Below are 15494 nucleotides of genomic sequence, written 5' to 3' on the forward strand. Positions count from 1 at the left end.
ACAACGACGCGCCAGTCTTCAATTCGCAGCCCCTGGTCGCCAGTGTTGCCGTCGCGGTGCTCATCTGCCGCGCATCTAATTTACTTAGCTCAACCATTGATGGCATCGAAATATTATTGGCCTATAACCAAGGCTATCGACTTCATGCCTCTAACTTAGTCACGGTCTTTGCCTCAAACTCCCGCTAGCACCCGCCATCACGCACAACCAAACAGCTTATTTCGCGTTGAAGTCTGTAAAAAAAGGAGGTCAAATTGCCTCGTCGTGTTTTGGTGGCAACATTCACTGCGTGAATATGAAAATATTTTGCGGAAATTTGAATAATGATCAGCGCTGATAATCGTCGCCCATCGTCAACATCAGTGTCGTCAGTGCTTTTCAGGTTGTTTGCTTTGAGATTTTGTCTGTGTTGTTTTGGGTTTTTATTCACTTTTCAACCGATGTGAATTCTGTACTAGAAAAATCAGGTCATCAATGTCAGGTTCGTGGTGACTGAGAAAACGGATATTAATGTTTAATGAAAAAATGTGAATTATTGGAAAACGGTTAGTTGCAAAGTAACCGAAATCCTTCCTGGCACGAAAAACTGTTTCAATTTGCGTTGGGAAAATTGACACAGTTGAAGTTGTTGGAACGATTTTAAGCTTTAAATGACGATATTTTTAAAATAAATTCGTCTAATAAATACAGAAATTATAAATACTTATTCTTGCATTTTCAGGTAAAATTCATAATATCTAAAGCATATCGAGAAACCTACTGATGTAAGTCCAAAGTATTAATTTTCAGATCATTTTCTGTTAAACATTAATTAAATATACTCAAGTAATTGTATTGGTTATAATACATAAAATAAAACCTTTACAGTTAATATTACTAATAAAGCTTTCATTACCTCTTGCATTAACATACAAATACTATAGTTTATAATTACATAAAATTTCCAAAAAAATGATTACCATTACCATCAAATACTTTATACTTTTACATATACTTTTGGAGCCTATTACAATTTTATATTATGTATTGCATATTCGGTAAATATAAACGTTACCATTGCATTGTAATAATTGATTTCATTTACAACTATCAATACTAATACCGTGGTGATTATTTTTTATTAGATACAAAACTTTAGTATAAATGCTTAGCATCATATTACTGTTACAGTCACAAATGCCATTACCAGTAAATTACCATTTCAAACATTATAGTCATAAAAAAATTAAAATTACAAACATCATCATAATTACCACTATCAGTACATTACCATTACCAGTACATGACTATTACAATCACAATTACCATTGCAAGCGTAATTACCATTACAATCATAATTACCATTACCAGTACATTACCATTACAAGCGTAATTACCATTACAATCATAATAACCATTACCGGTACATTAACATAACAAGCGTAATTAACATTACAATCATAATTACCATTACCAGTACAGTAACATTACAAACGTAATTACCATTACCAGTACATTAACATTACAATCGTAATTACCATTACCAGTACATCATCATTACCAGAACCATTGAGACTTCGAAATTCACTAACAACTTTTACCTTTACAGAACAAGTTCTTCTAAAATAATTCTTTTCCATAAATTATTTTCTTTCCTAAGAAATACTGCCGTGAACTCTTCACATATAGTAAAAGTGTTCCTAAAATAGAAAATCCATTAAGTTATCAGTCAACAAAAGTGCCTCATAAAGCAATTAAAGGCAATAACAATCTAAGAAAAATGTTTTCAAGTCAAGTGGCAATGAGAAAGACGAAGTGCCTACTTTTGGGAACATAAAAGAATTTTGTAACCATTACCTCAAACGAAAAGTCAGTATTTATAATAGAGTATAGTATTTACTAGTGTGAAAGAACTCTGCAAATGTCTTCTATGAAAAATATTGTACAATAGTAAATCACATGCGATCACCTCATACAGAAGAAAGCAAGAAGGTATAGAAGAAACCATTCAATTAAATCATAAAAACGAGGTACCATAAAAAATACCGTATTTGAAGGTGAGCGTGCAACTAGTGTATTAATTTATGATTTCCATGCGAACATGTGTTTTATGTACGTGCCAAAGAAGGCCGCAACAACAAAAACCGAGCACAAAAGCAGCTGAAGCATTAGCAGATATGCAGCAAGTGTATAATGCACTTTGCATAGACTGCGTTTGCACCGGCCAATCTGTGGCACGTAGCGTTACCGCCAACCACACGTGTTGCATATGTGTGAGTTTTTTTACGTATTTATGCACGTGTTTTTCTGTATTTAAGCGTTGCACGGCAGCTGCCTGTCCTTTGCATGTAATTGTGCTAAGACAAATCATACGCTAATGAATGTGCAGCAAAAACTTCAAATTACAACAACAATTAAGCTATTTATATTTACATTTAGTATAGCAAATAACCGCAATGCCACGCTTCAACCACATAATGATTTAAAACGAACTTGAATGTAGTGGTGGCTTAGAGAGAAAAATATTAAAATATTGCGATGCTGTTGTTGGGTTTGACATAAAAAATTATATAAATATTCTTTCGACCTTTGTTTGAATTATAATAGTTTTTCCATAAAGAATGTTGAGTGCTTTCACCTTGACTCGAAAGTGAATTAGGGACCCTCAAAAGCTTCGTAAGCAAGTTAGTGACTTTTCTTATGGTATGTTTACATTGATAAGATTAAGAAAATTTTTAGTCTTCTTTGCCACTATTTTATATCTTATTTTCGATTTTAACGCTCTCAACAGGTAGTCTTCATTTTCATAAAAATTTCGATTTTTTCAAGTCATTTATTGTATGAACTGTTATTTGTTACTCACATGAGGCTTTTAGTCTAAGTTCTACAACTCTTAGTGTTCATACATAATTTGCTATAACTTTTTATTATTATTATAATTTTTTTTTTTTTTTGTAGAAGCTCATTTGATCTACTTATCTGCCTGCTTCCACCCTTTCTCAATGTTTCTCTGCAACCGCAATTGTTTCCTGCCTTTCTAAGTGCTGTAAACACTCCAATTTTAATAAATAATTTTATGTAATTCAAAAACTAGAATTTGCCGCTGATTTTCTTATAATATCCACGACTTCACTTCTTGACTGTGGCCTTTAACAAAATTTTTATTGCATACTACAATTTTTATGTCTTGATGGCGGATGTGTAGTTTGGCGATTTTCACATAATGTTCTATTGTTTTTTTCAAATGTGTGCGAGTGCTGTTTTTATTGTTGTTCTGCTGTTAAAAAAAAGTTGTGTTTATTTTGATATTTTTCTATTATTTGCTGTTGACGACGTTTCATGTTTTCTCTGCTGGCAAAGGATGTGGTTGCGCTTAATTGATTCACTTGTTCCCAGAGTTTCTTAAAGCAGGAAGCCAAAGTATTTTGATACAGCAACAGATCAGAAACTTTTGTGAAATAGAAAATGAACACACTTAAATTCACCATCTACTAGTTTGAGGCTTTATAGACTATTCACCACTTTTAGTACCCATCTCTGTTAGAGCTTTATATTTTCAAAGTTGTTGCTATCGATTAAGCGCGAAATACCATAAAGCATCATTAACCTTGGTGTACAAGAACGACCCTAATATTATTTATACATATATCATTATTTCTGCCAGTCGAGACTGGAACTGGTTTCAACTATCCAATGCAGCCACTTGAGAAATGATTAATGATTGATTTTCTTATGCCAGACAAATATTTGATCAAATGCGGCAGTTATCAAATAAAACAAAATACATACTTCTACATATCTATGCTCATGAAAACATATGTATATATATTTGAGTTACATATTTACAATAGAGAACTAGACATAAAAATTAGTTTGGAAAAGCAATTATAAATAAAATTCTATTATTTCAATTCCACATTCCCCTAATTTAAAAATTTTCAGCTTGAAATTGTTACATGATATTAACATTACAAAACAACGCAGCAACGGTGTACCCTCGTTCACACATCAAGTGCAGCACACTGTTTTTATTAGTTTGTTATATAAATGTCTTTAATGGTTTTTCACTTTTCCAAAATTTTCAAGACCATTGCATTTCCGTGTTTTCCATTGTTCCATTTGCCACATTTTCCACCAGCTGTTTGTTGTTCAATAGCTGCATTAACGATTTGTGTTGACTGATTGGCAGTTTGCCACGGCTTTGCTGCGTCAGCGCCCCTTTGCAACGTTGAACGCAATTAACCGCCGACAGCGTTGCATTTCGTTTATAGTTTTTGTGGTGTCGATTGATGCACTTTGGTGACACTGTATTATTAGCTATTTTGGTTGTTTTTTTAAATTTTATCATTACTTATTTTGGTTCTGCTGTTTTTGTTTCAGTCTTTTTTTGAGTGTTGTCTTTATTTACGCATGTTTTTTTCCCTTGTCATTTTGTTGACTCGCTGTCAGGAATTACTGTCAATATGTTTGGTTTTGTGCTCCGCCAATATTTTGACGTTTTTCGGTTGAAAACTGAAATGTGGATTTCTCACATGCTTTTATGACGGTTCCCCATAGCATATTATTATTTTTTATTATTTTTATAATCTCATATTTCTTTTTGATGCACGCTTGTTTTTTCAGTTATCCGATTACCTAAAATATTTTCATCATTTTGAGGTAAGAACTCGTGATAGTATTCTTCTAAATAATGATATCAGTGCCAGGGCTGAACATACATCCCTTTTTAAAATTTGTTTCTTCATAGTATGTTAACTTGACAATCAAATGTTTTAGCAGAACCTGAATCGAAACCGATAAACTCAGATTTGGAGTTTGTTAGCAGGCTCTAGATATCAAATCTACCAAACTTAAATATTATAGATGAAGTTAGGTCAAATTGCGGTTTATGATTGTGGGCAAACTAATTTCTCTTTCGTGAAAGCATTTTGTAAGAATCTTACAGAACTTTTGACTTTTACGTAATAAAGAAATAACTTTTTTAGGTTTTATAGTTTAATCATCCAGTTCAACCGCTAGTTGAGGGTACAGAAAAAAATTTATACAGCTGAAAAATAAAGAGTTTATGAGCCAGTATCACCTAATTAAGTACCACCTAGCTAACAGAAATAACGAGTTTATTGGCTAGTACCCCCTAGCTAAGGGTAAGCTCGTATCGAAATCAAGATTGAGGGATTGTTGATGTAGACAAAACTACAGTATGGATAATAAGAAGCTCAATAAAGCCTATTAAACTCAATTCCGTATAACTGCTATTTAAGTTTCATCAGTTTTTCAACTATCGTAACAATGTGTACCTAGCATAAGGATACCGATTACTCATTGTGGGAAGGAAAATTTAAATTTCCACAGTTATTTAAACATAACTGCAATTATTTTCGGTAACATTAAAAGTACTGATATATTTCCGAATTCCCACCTTAAGTAGATAATGCTATAATAATTTATGAAATTAAACAAAATTTGGTACTTAAATTTTTAACTGCATTTAATTCGTGAATCCTACCCGCTGTAGTCTAATAAAAACGCTTCGTGCAAGCGGCATAAATTCCAGTTGAAATGCGACAATTTCGTAAACAAAATAAATAAGGCAAAGCAGCTTTGGGAAGACGCTTTGTGACAAGCAGCAACGTGCAGCGCCGTTGAGCGTACCTGTTGTGCGGCACAAATGTGGCTGCAACACCCCATTAAATACCCGTAATCACGATAATTGCACGGAATTTGTGCGACGTTGATGAAGAGGAAAGACGCCTGTCGCCGCGCCATTGTTGTTGCTGGCGCTACTACTCACACGGCATTAAAAGCAAAAACTTACAAGCGTATGTGTGGGTGTACGCTGCGCACGTACACAACGGTTCATTTGCTCATTTGTACGTCTGCTTGGCTGCTTTTGCCGGTTGCTGCGCCTTAATTTATGTGTCTTCTCGCTCTCATTGAGTCCTTTTTGGGCAACCAAAAAGCAAGTTTCCACGTTGGAATGCGCTGCTGTATTGCATGTGTATGCGTGTGTAGTGTAGATATGTGCGTGCTGGTAAATTACACATGCTTGTTGCAATAAAATTAAGTACAACAACAGCAACGACAAGCGTATAAAGCAAATTTTGATAAACGCGCGTACGTGCCACAGCAGGTGTAGACGCAGCCAATGTATGTTGCATTGGTGGGAAAGCATGAAAAAATAGTGGTTTGTATGTAGAGAATACTAACACATATGCGTGTGTGAGAGTGCGCGCCCGAAAGGACACTGCATAATTGCGTATAATTCTGCGCCAAATGCACACATAAAAATACCGAAACATATAAACTGTTTGAATTTATGACGCTTGGCATTGTTTTTTTTTTTTTTTTGTATATTTAAAACTCTTCAAGCTTTTTATGCTTTTACCCAGTGTCGCTTGGCAAAAAGCTGCTATTGCTCGCTTTTCAAATTGGCGCTTAATGGGTTAAATATATGAGTTGTGCGCAATTACAAGAAATCTCGTATGTTTAATTTGCAATCAGCACGAGCATGAGCAAATAAAAGTAGAGTAGAGAGTGAGGGTTGAAGTATGGATTGTGCTATATGCGAAATTTCATTAATTTATCTCCGTACTGTAAAATTCTAACATAAAATTTCACGTACTGCATTTTTATGCTTCGGAAATTAAACTTTATGTTATGCAAGTTATTTGACATATTAATTTTTTCATTCGCTAAAACCTCTCGAAAATTTCTAGCAGCCTGAGAGGAATTTTTTCTCAAGCAAATTTTTTTTTTAGCTGTACGAGTACTTTACATTTTATACAACCATAATATGCTTTAATTAAAAAAAATATTTTGAAGTGTCATCTAATCCCCAACACATTTTTTTAGCGTCATGTAAGGTTTATGCGCCTAAAAGCACATTATAAGCATGTTTGCCATACGCGCATTTTAGATATAACAAAGGCACTTTACTCCTACACTTTAATGTTTCTATATTATTTTCCATTAGTTCATTAGTAATTATGATTACTTTTGCGCAGCGTTAAATATTTATCATTGATTCCATTTGGAATTTCGTGGCCGCGTTACGTTTCATTTGCGACCCCAATTAAATTCATTTATTCTTACAGACACACATGCATGTGTTCACCCACGCAAGCTGCTTTTCCACTTCAAATACTTTTAGCCAGCAGACAGGCTTCGCAGTCATTTTCACTTCTAATCATGCAGACAATTGAAATATGCACCCCGACAAAAACAAAGGGGAAATATGAAGAAAATGTGTAGTAATCATATGAGCGCATATTTAGAAATATGACTTATATATTCCAGCATTACTGCCTCGATTACCCAGTGCATTTGTACGCATGCCTCCTCCTTGATGAAAACAATCTTACGGTATTCAGTTACAGCGCTCCGTTAAGTCAATAAAAATTGACAGCAGCAACATCCACACAAATGTTTAGCAATGAGAAAACTGAGAAAAAGACGTACTGACTAATTTTTGGGGCAAACAAGCGCTTAAACTGTGCACGAGGGTTGCGGTTATTGTTCACAACACATGTTTTTGTATAAAAATATATTGAATTAAAATTTATTTATACCCGTTATTGATTTGTTAAACCTGTATAAAAATTCTCATGAGCGACCCTTTTCTTTAGAGTATCCTGAATATACATACATTTATTTAACGAATAATACTCAAAACATTTCCCATGGATGGTATTAATTTCAATCGACTCATGTACCCGGAAAAAACCTCTCACTCACTCGCATTGTTTTTATTTCTTTGAACTCAGTATCCGTAAAAACAGAGCATGCCAATATAATCAGTCCAGGTGTGATCTTTATTCAGTTGTAAAGTATCTGACAATCAAAAAACTAATTGAGTATTGATTATTAAGCGACTTCAGTTAGCTTCGGTTACTTAAGTCAGGGTAACCTGATGGTTCCAAAGTAAGAACATGGTATTCCGTAAAGGGGCAGTTTGTCATGATTCCTTACGCTAATAACAAGTTCTAAACCGCTCAAAGTTCTTGTGATAATCGCTTGTCAAGACGTGAACAGAGAAATCCTGAAATCTGCTGTTGGCTGTAGCTAAGCTCATTTATTTCCAGATGTTTATTAAGCTGATTCAAAAGAAATATTTATTTTATCGAAATCAAATTTCCTATAAGAGTATAATTTGGTTCAACAATCTGTTAAACTGGTGCAGAGTTGCAAAACTCCAAAATTAAAAAAAAAAATTTCCGTGGTATTTAAATGGGAAATATAAATCTGCGATGCGCGACCTGTTATTATTAATATTAAGGGCTCTGATTTTCATAGGCGTCTTTTTACATCTCCACACAAGTTTTTACGTGAGGATTTCGAAAAAAAAATTAAATGTTTTTTTTAAATTTTATTTCATAGAAGACGAAGAAATTTTCTCTACAAAAATTAGACAGATCAGCTAACTGCTGTGGCTTTGACACTACTATAATATTGACTTGCTACTACTAATATGTTCTAGCTTAAAGCTCACTAAAAGCTTTACATTCCACAAAGCTTTTGAAAACCTTACAGAAGATGCTTTTGGTTTCAAAAAACCGTCTTAAGGCTTCTTTTTGATTGATGTCAACTATGAGGAACAAAATTGGTCGTCATTCGCCTAAATATTTGATTATCTGATCAATATACAAAATAACAGAACTGTATTCAGCCGAGCAAGTCCTAAAATGGTGCTCAAACTGGGTAGAGACTAAACTTAGTTTGTGAAATATCTGAATTATATAATGATATATATAAGGACGAATAGAAAGAAAGGTTTTTTACAAAAGAATATTTTGGAGAATATTACTCACCACTCTTTGAAGCTGAACACCTTCATTTCCTCGTCACTATAGCCCTTCAAAATATATAGAGATTGTCATTGGTACGATAGTACATTACCATATTTTGCCACTTTAAGTTAACCTACGCACAAAATAAATCTTATTTATGCAAATTTGTGCATATCTCTCTTTTGAACTCTTCCTTTTTCGGTAATACCAACCCACACGTTATCTGTGATCTATTATTCTAAGTGGCAACCAGGATATAAATTGTCCGCATGACTCACGCGGGCGCGCAAAAGAACCACAGAGTACACACACATCAACTCTACCACTCACAGAGGCATATATTAGAGCAACTATTCACAGCATTGACAGCGCGGCAGTGTGGACTGCGCGGTAAATGTCAATTGTCACGTCAAATGTCAGTGGCAGTCCATAACTTGTTGCAATTGCAGTTGTTATTGCTATTTTTGTTGTTGTGCTTGTATATGCGACTGCGTTTCGCCAAGTAAATAAAACAATAGCAAGAACTGTGCTCAAATTTGCATGCAACGCGGGCGATCGACACGAATGAATACTCAAAGCAAAACAAACGCAGGCAAATGAAAGCAAAACACAAACAAAGCAAAACAAAACAATTCTCTGCTAAACAAGGCTGACGACATGGCAGCGGTGGCAGCGCCAGCCAAAAGCAATGCAATTCCCTGACAACAATAACAATAGCAAAGGAGCTAAATGAGCGCACAGCTGAGTTAATGGTGAAAGCAATGCGCGGCAGTGGCGACTGGAGCTGAATTGCCGATTGGTGACAAAACAATTGCGCAGACGTGTTCGCACGGCATAAGGGAAACAGCAAAGCAGCCAAATAAGAGAAAACCAACCAAAATAGTAACAACTGCGAAATGTCAAGCGCGCGCTAACAACAAAAGTAAAATTATGCAGCGCTTGGAGCTGCGCGTGTCCTGTGAAGCGCGCACAACACGCACACACCGCCTGCCCTACCGCCCTCAAGCGCACGTACGCGCGCATAGACAAAGTTGACGTTTAGTTGCGCGCGCGTTGGCGTTGCTTTTGGCGTCACATTGGCGCGTCCACTGCCGCATGAGTGATGTGAATAGGTAAAAGTGTGACCCGCTTGACTCTCCAGCCGCGGCGCTGGTAAACCGCCCGGCTGACGCACATCTTGTCGCATCGATAAATCAGTCAAAACTGTCAAAATGTAAATTATATAGTGCAGCGACAATGGCAATGATGGCAGCGGCGACCGCGACGAGTTGCGCCTATGACCACTCGTGCGGATGTGCCATTGTGTTGCATGCGTAGGCAAAACGCTGCAGTTACAAATAAATAAATGAATTGTTGTGAATAGTTGTGCATTCGTAACAATAGCAATGATTCAGCAGCGTGTTTAGGTTGTAAAATAATAATAGTTTAACGTACGCAAAGTTTGCGACTATATCATACATATAAGATTTGTAGTGCGTCGGAATCAAACACGCCAGGCGTGACAGAAACTCTTGCCTTCGTTTGTGTATTGCAAACTAGATTTCTGCAAGACTTGCCGCTGTTGGTATGATTTTGTGGTCTTACCAACCATATGTCAGAAAAGTTCAAAGCTCATAAGTTCATAAGCTTTCTTATTCGAGGAATTCATCATTAAGGTAATATTATACCTCGAAGACATTAGGCAAAGCCCATATACACCTACCTAAGCTTTTGAAAGTATGCTTCGGTGACTATTTGTATGCTTTCGTTTTTAACACCCTCATTCATAAGTGGCTGAGGCTTTTTCTTGAACCTAGTACGACTTTTCATTTCAACTCTCTTAATTGGTTTCTAAGAGTAGAGTGCTCAAATCTAACTTGGAATTAGCTCGAAAAAGATTCTACAGAGAGTTTTTCAACGGAGCTGATCTTATTGTTGACGCCATCTCAATAACAACTTGGACTTAGACCTCTGTTATATTGAGAATAAATCGAAAATTTAAATAGCATCACTCGAAGATCTGATTTTCATTACAAATAAATTTCCTTTTGCGTAATTTTTGTGAAATTATCGTTTCTGATTGTATACAAATTCAGGTCCGACAATGTTCTTCAGAGAGCATTTAGTAGCATTCTCAGGGTCTCTCTTTTGTGCTCTCTCGCGTCCTCTCTCACTTCAAACTATCAATTAGTAGCGCTACGACAGCGACATCTAGAGTTGTAGCTGAAGAGGTCCATGGTAGCTAAACTAACTTCAGCCAGCAACATTTTAGTCGAATTCGAGGCAAATATAGCTATGTAATAAAATTATGCTTGCTTATATACTTGCGATTGCGTCCATAATTTCATTATATTTTTTTTTGTATTTTTCATTTTCAGCCCACACATTTTTCTCGGTACACCCTTACCGTGTGTGGCATGTTCCTTTAACAAGCGCGCTATTTGGCATTCGTCACTTTGAACAATCGTTGGAAATCTAAATATTCTAATTGAAATGCGGCAGTAAAGAGCTAAGCATATTTTTTCCTACTGCCACACACCAAGCAATAGTTTTTTTTTCTCCTGCTTCATTTCTAAAAATCTTTCCACAAACAAAATATGGAAAGCCTGCCTATAATGGTTGTGCGGCATAGCACATAGCAGAGCATAGAACGAAATTTATGCGTTACATAGTTGTTGTTGTTATTTCTTCTGCACTTTTGACTGCTGCATATATCACATTTGGTCACGATTCTTCAATCGTCTCGTCATACATACACACAATCAACTACAGCGCAGGCGCAAGCGCTGCGCTGAAACATATAATATTTTTATGCGCACATAAGCCAACAAAGGCGCATGTAAATTAGTTTGCTTGTGTGCATGTGTGTGGCGCGTTGTGTGCGCGCCATAGTTTCAGGTATGACAGCGCGCAACTATTTACGCTTGCCCTTTTACATTGTCTTCATTCGTATTAGTTTTGTGCGCTTGTAGCGTTTGCCAGTAGAATTGCCCGATTGATTTGTGCCACCGAATTCTACGGAATCGAAAACACCGTTAAAGTAAACCTCCACTGCTGACAAATAACTTGGTGCAGTAGCTAAGCAGATGGTTATCTGGCAGTGCAGTTAGAAATTTTTCAAAAAACATATGTATATGTATATGTGTATGTAAATAATTGCTCAATTGCTGTATATATATTAGAGCACATATGCAACAACAAGCACTGTATGAGTGAACGTTTAAGCAAAGCAACAACCATGCCATCGATCACAGCCTATTTAAGATCGTTTTTCCAAGATGCGCTCCATTACAGTTGGGTCAAGTCAGCTGCGCAGCTGTTGGGTACACAATTTTTTGTGTGTGTATGTTTAAATTTACGTATGTGTGTGTGTGTGTACTCTTCCAGTAACGCCTTTCAACTCAGTTGCCAAACACAATAAAATATACCAGCTATTTGCCCACAGCGCAGGCTGCTGCAGCAATATTCAATCATACTCCTTTATTTACCATTTGTGTTGAGTTCCCATTTTTGCTTTTTTTTCTCATCCTTATCATCCATTTGACATCTCAAGTGTTTAGTAATTTGCATTTTTCTGCTTGCTTGTTTGTTTTTTTCACCTCATTCAACTTTCAGGTAGTCAATTCAGCCATTCAATGCCAATACGCCGAAGCCAGCTGTGTTTGTTGGTTTTGTTTTGTTTATTTTTTCATTGAAATGGGTTGTTAAATTATGTGTGATTTACTTTAAATTGCGTAACACAAATGTGAGAATTCGTATGTTTTTGGTAAATGCGCTGTCCATATTTTTATCTTATTAACATAAATTTTAGTAATTTGTGAAAAAGATTCTGTTTAGATTGTTAAATGTCTGCTTAAATTGTCCGTAATTTATTAATTTAACTTGAGGAAGCATAATAAAAGTATTAATTGATATTTGATCATGTAATAGGCTTGATAAATTGATAATTTATACAGCTGTGAGCGCATGTTAGAAGACCATATGTTATTTCAATTTATACGATCACTCTATCTCCCACTACAAAAATTTACTTTGTTTTGAAACCTTTCGCGTAAGGCCACGTTTTTTGCTAGAATCTTCAACACCTTCCTTACACTTTTCTCAAACAATTTCTCAAATCTTTGAGATTTATCGTTACCATTTAGTTCACTCTTTCCATCGCTCGAAGCATACATACACCACTTCCAGTTTTTGATTTTCATAATTCCATGGCCTTATACGAAACCATATAGCAACATATTTGTATGTTATTATTGTTGTGCCAAGATTCTAGTGAAAGTTTAAGAGACTCTTGTTCTTGCTAAGTTTCAGCTAAAAATTACTGATCGTTTGTTTTTGAATCTTAAATTTAAAACCAAATTTATTTTAGCGATTTCTGCGCAGCTTCGACAATGTTTAATTTTTCCATACTTGAACTATTTTTTCTACAAACAAAGCTTTGTTCTATTGTTCATTTGATATAGTTCTTAGTGTAAATAGCGGTACAACAACTTTAACAAAGCTTTGTATTTGAAAAGTAGCTCAAAATAGCTGTATAAAATACGCATTAGAACACGCTCTGCCAGCTGCTGCGCTGCAAAGTTTTAATTTCTCTACTTTTCTCACGATTTGAAGTAAGATCACTTAAATATTAAGTTGACGTTTTGGAAGAATACTTTTTATACCAGTTTAAAACTGTAGAAAAGGCATACAGGAAGGAATTTGACTTCCAAAATCAAAGGAAGTAATATTCAATAGAAATGCGCATAAAACTCAAGTGATATTCAATGAATTTATGTCAATATTCTTCAGCACTTTGTAAAAGTTTCAACGTTCTTTGGCTAAAAGAAAGTGCTCGCCTCAGTTTAGTGCATTTTAATGTTTGTTTAGCTTTTTCCAACGACAACCACACACCCCCACAACATATTGTATTTTGAAGCAAACACATATGGAGATTTCACTTTGTGGGCCAATAATATTGACGGAAAATATGGAAAGCCATGTTGCATGTCACTCAATAGAAATTGAGCATGACTTTAGACAAGGCAGTGAGCTATGTGCCGGTCGGACAAGTTCAAGTTTCATGCGAAGTTTACATACATATGTGGGTTCAAAGAGCGATAAAAATGGAACAATAACAACAGCAAGCAAATAAATAGAAATCAAAATTATAAAACAACAAATGCTGTATGCGATGTACATAATGTTGATAACTCTTACAACAATGACAACAACATGCACAAAAGACGCGTAACAAAAAAAAGCAATAACAATAGCTAAAGGCATGCACATATCTATCGGCATATGTAAATGAGTATATGTTGCCTTGCCTTACGAGTGAGTTAAACAAGGCGGTTAGAACATGCAACATCGCTTGATTTACGTTATGTGGCCGTGGTCGCAGCCGCAGTGTCAGAGTAAACAAATTTGTTCTTGTAATAAAATTTTACTAAGACCGTACTTTAAGTAAGCGCAAAGTGATATTATTTTCTGTAGGCTGAGTTTGTGTTGTACATCCAATGAATGTCAAAGTCAAAGTCAGTGATGACAGCGATACAATAGAAGCATAAAACAACAACGAAAGAGTCAGTGACATACAAATGTGCCGACAAGCCGACCAAAAGCTGCTTAGCGCTGTGGAATACAAAGCAGAACCTTATGTTACGTGTTGATCTAGCGAAAGCCAGGCTTAGAAAAAAATATTAAAATGCTTTATACGTTTTAGTTGCAGCTATGTTGTTGTAATGTACAATAATTTATTTTTTACAAATTTCTTTACATATAATTATCTTATTGTTATTCTGTAATTGCTTTCTCTTGTTGTTGCAACTCCTACGCTTGCTCTCCTGTTTCACATGTTAAATTTACTTTGGTCACACAATCGCTTTGGCAAGCTCATCTGCATGCATCGCACTGCAATAAATGCGAAGTGGGCTGACTCGGAGAAGATTTTTAAAGGCAACAGAATTAGCTCATACTGAATTCGTGGCCCGAAGACACAATTATTATGAAACGAATACAGTTAAGCTCTCATTCTCAGCAATTTTACCTTTGTTCTTGTGTATCTATACATTCCGAAGTATGTTTGAGCAGAGTTGCCATATATTATATTACTTTTGTATATTTATATATTCCAAAGAAAGGTTGAGCAGAGTTGCCATGTATTATAAAAAAATAAATTAGTAATTTTACCATGAAAGTGATCTCGAAAGAGGATTCAATATATATTATCGTTAATTTAATATAAAAACTAATTTGATATTAGAAGTAATAAATAATCTCGTGTTAACAGAAATCTCTGACTCCATTTTAGTTAGTAAGCAAGCGAGTTTTATATTACAGCCAAATTATGTTAAGCTTGTACAAATAAGTGTTGCCACTTTTAGTTTGAAACCAATGTATTTAAAATGTTTTTATTATTCTTGTTGGCGTTTAAGTTAAGCTTATAGAACTATTAGGACCCCTGATCTGTTCACTTAAGACTAAAACTTATGCAAATACTTCCTAAATATATGCAGCATTTTACCATAAAATTTAATGTTAGTATACATTAAGGCGCACGTTATTATAAACATTTTGTATTACGAAGTCCCAAATAAAAAAATGCTGCTCCAATTATTAAAATTTATTGTTATTTTGCATAGCGTAACCGTTATATAATTTATTTCTTGCACATTTGCATAATTTTTCTAATTGTTGCATACATTTAGGCGCAAATTTAAATTACATTTTTTTAGCAAAGTCTCACACAGCATGTAAGAATTATATATG

This window comes from Bactrocera oleae, chromosome 6 (genome assembly GCF_042242935.1).
Source record: "Bactrocera oleae isolate idBacOlea1 chromosome 6, idBacOlea1, whole genome shotgun sequence".
NCBI lineage: Eukaryota > Metazoa > Arthropoda > Insecta > Diptera > Tephritidae > Bactrocera > Bactrocera oleae.